We start from the raw sequence: 3754 nt of genomic DNA, 5'->3' as shown, positions 1-3754 counted from the left end.
TGATCCTTTAACCAACTGCTGCCCCCCCTTCCCCGCCCACCAATGGGGGAGCCGCGGAGCCCGGATACCTGCCTCTTCCCGCCAGCCAATCCGAATGCGCGAAGGGAGCTGGTCTCGGCGGCCGTTTCTGGCCAATCCGTGCGCGGCTCTGCGGCCCACTGGCCAGTTGCGTGGCGGCTCTAGAGACCGCTGACCAATGGTAGGGCGGCAGGGAGCCGCTTTACCTGCTACTTTCCCGCCACCAATCATTTGGCGCACAAGAGCGCACGCCCCGAAGAGGGGACCAATCAATACACTCTCTCTGGATTTCTTCGCCCCTGCCCTCTCCCTTTTCCTTCAGGTCTCCCACTGGCCGTGGCCGCTGCGGGTGCGGACGCTTCGCTCTCGCATTCGCCCGGCGCGTCCCTCTTCACTGGGTCTTTGGTTGGCATCCAACTCCCGGATTTGACCTCTTCTCCTTCGCGCTCTTTACTCGGAACACCCTGCCTAAACGTAGCTTTTCCTCACTTCCCTCGCTCCTGCTCCATCTAGGAAACCAAATTTTAGGAACACAGAGTGTCAGACTTGTCCTAAAAACCGCTGGTTTGCCAAAGTCCAAAAGAGAGAACGAATACTTAATTTTTCTAGGAAGCTTTTCCACCCCAGAACTGCAAGTGTTCTCTCGTTTCTTTCATTATTCTTGACCTCCAGGCGTCCCGCGGAGCTGTCATTGTCGTTGTTCAAAAGAGAAAACTCAAGCGCAGAAGGATTCCTTTACAGCTCTTTCCAGTAGCAAGGTTCTGATCTACTGTGTGTTTACTGTGTGGCAGACACCATCCCAGCGACCGCGATCTCTACTGAAAAGAAAAGGAAAAACAAAAACAAAATCTAAGGAACTAGACAGAAGGAGAGTTACAGAAAATAAAAAAATTCCATAACAACATGTGACTTGAGTGCCGAGAGTACGGAGAATCTGTCTTATTTTTGTATCTCAAGCACTTAGCAGAGGACCTCTAGCACAAAGAACTCCCCACCCCTCTAAATGTTAAAACTACCTGAAAACAATTGGCTTCTTTTATCCGTGACCCTTCCCTTTGAGCATCTAATGGGATGAAGGCGGGGCGACACCTAGCAAGTACTCCATGAATGATTGTTGGCTGGATAACACGAACAAATGGAATTAAATCTGTGACCCAGACTAGCCTCTGTGACTCTAGAATTCTAGACTCAAGTTCCTGGAATCTCGACACTGAGTTTAAATTGTTGCAAAACCATTGCCCATCCCCAGCTCATTGCAGGCACGCAATGTTTATCTATTGCCTGCTTGTAGACTAAATGCAGACTATTTTCAAGGTCAACCAACTTCACTGGTAGCTTTCTATTTTTCCTAAATTTACATGTAGGTGTAATCTTACTGCTGTTTACTTTGTCTCTGCCCCCATACCATAGACACTCTATGTAAGTGAGACTTGAGCAAAGCACTTGAAAATACATTATGGACAAGATTAAAAAAACAAAAACAAAACTATGGGCTGGATGCTGGTATAATTAATTGGACTAGTAAGTAACTAGCTAAATAACCATAACCTAAGATTCTGATTAATGAGTGACTGTTGATCAGAAGAAAGTAGAGAGAACCAACCTTTGGGCAGCATCTACTATGTGCCAGGCCCTGTGCCAAGTGCTTTCCTGGCATTTTTCTCTGAATCTTCCTAACCAGTTTGTGAGGAAGCTATTATTATTCCATTTTACAGATGATAAAATGGAAACTCAGAGTTTAACTAGCTGACCTCTGTCAGTGGCAGAGTGATGATTCAAACCAGATTTTTTTTAATTATTATTATTCTGAAGCCTCTATTTCACATCAGGATGGCAGAACTCTCCAAGGTCTGGACCTCAGGACTTTTAAGCAGTGTCCTGAATGAAGACCCAGGAGACTTGCATCACATTTCCAGAAGATACAAAGCCAGAAGGGAAAAGATGCCATTATATAACATTAGCTAAATCCAATATGCCTCTAACAGGGATAAATATGGTGTCCTACACCCTGGGAAATCAACTGCTCAAAGGCAGGATAGGGACAGATATAGGGCTTGTTTGTTTTATTTTTGCTTTTGCTTTTGATTTTGCTTTTTTTTTTTTTTTTTTGACATGTGGTCTTGCTACTTTGGCCAGGCCAGATTTGAACTTATGGTCCTGCTGCCTCAACCTCCTGAGTAGTTGGGATTTCAGGCCCATTTACATGCCCAGCTCAGAGGTGTCTTAACAGATGCATTTAAGAGCAAGATAAGGGTCTTAAGTGATAAACAACTCAATTTGAAACCACAGTGAATTGTGGCTGCCAAATAAAAGAACACTGTCTCAGGCTGCATCAATAGAAATCTAATATAAAGCAAGATGGGTGTGATTGTACTGCCTGGTGTTGGTTAAGACCCACATGGACTATTATCTGCAATTAATACTTGGCAAAGAAAAACTATCTACATGCACCAGGAGAGGGACCAGGATGTAAAAAGACTAGAAACTATGTCATATGAGGAAAAATTAAAGGAAGCAGAAGGTTTAGCTTCAGGGGATACAAGGTAACTGTGTTCATATATTTGGAGAGCTGTCAAATAGAAGACAAATTAGACTTATTCTCCTTTGGGGCCTTAAGGAATGGAAGAGGTACCTGCAAGTGGAAACTCTAGAAGAATCAATATGAAGAATTTTCTAACAACTTGAGCCCCTTCTGGCTTGATAAATTGAAATTCTTTCCATAAAAAAATTGTCCAAGCATGAATTTGATGGTCAAATTGAGGAGGGAAGGCTAGGAAAGTTATCGTTAGGATTCTATTCTTCTGGGAAGGTGATCCTTATATGTTGGTTTTTTCCCTTTTAATGTTTATTACCCTGTCTTTTCCTACCCTTAGTAGCAAACTGTCTCTCTTTTCATATGTGCCTGTTCTTCCATTTGTAATTATATTGTTCTTTAGTATTTCTCTCTGTTGGAGATCCCAAACACCTCCATTTTCTAGGTACCTAAGCCCCCCTTTTTTGTTTTACTTTCCAGAATACTAAATAGTCAATTCTAGAGCATTGTTAAAGTATGATTCTCAATCTAAAATTCACTGGGCATGAATAGAATCATGAATACAAGGAAGGGAAAATAAAATGTTTATTGAGCATCTACCATGTAGCAGATGCCTTAAATACATTTAACACAATCATTACATTAACCCTTGCAGTTCATATGATCACTGTCTATACTTGCTAGCTGGATCACCTTTATTAAATTGCTTAACATCTTTGTACCCTAGTTTCTGCATCTGTAAAATGAGAATAACCAAATATGTACTTTAGAGACTTATTGTGAGAGTTTACTGAGAAATACATGGAAAGCCTGGCATACAGTTATTATTGTTATTGTTGTTGTTGTTGTTATTATTATTATTATTATTATTATTATTATTTTGGTGGTGCTGGGGTTTGAACCCAGGCCATGTGCATGTGAGGCAAGCACTCTACCAACTGAGCTATATCCCCAGCCCACACAGCATACAGTAAAGGTTCAACACGTATTAGGTATCATTGTGAACAATTCTATGAAATAGATACTTACTAACTCATTGCTCCCATTTTATAGGGGTATCGAGGGATAAAGTAGTATAATCTGCAATGGCCCCTGATGCAAGGGCCAGATCCCATAGAATCACCTGGGAAGTTTTGTTTTGTTTTTAAATATAAAGCACTGAGCTCCAATATGGAAGATTCTGATTCAATATCTTTGGGATCT

At 41.9% G+C, this 3754-nt stretch overlaps 1 non-coding gene across 1 annotated transcript; it reads right to left on the bottom strand.

The window, feature by feature from the left end:
* Positions 1-3432: 3432 nt before the first annotated feature.
* Trnav-cac lies at positions 3433-3504 on the bottom strand. The gene has a single exon. It is a non-coding gene; the product is annotated as a tRNA-Val (tRNA).
* Between the last annotated feature and the right edge of the window lie 250 nt (positions 3505-3754).

Source organism: Marmota marmota, unplaced genomic scaffold, assembly GCF_001458135.2.
Source record: "Marmota marmota marmota unplaced genomic scaffold, marMar, whole genome shotgun sequence".
Taxonomy (NCBI): domain Eukaryota; kingdom Metazoa; phylum Chordata; class Mammalia; order Rodentia; family Sciuridae; genus Marmota; species Marmota marmota.
Note: the sequence above shows the minus strand (reverse complement) of the source record. Positions and strands in the feature narration are given on the sequence as shown.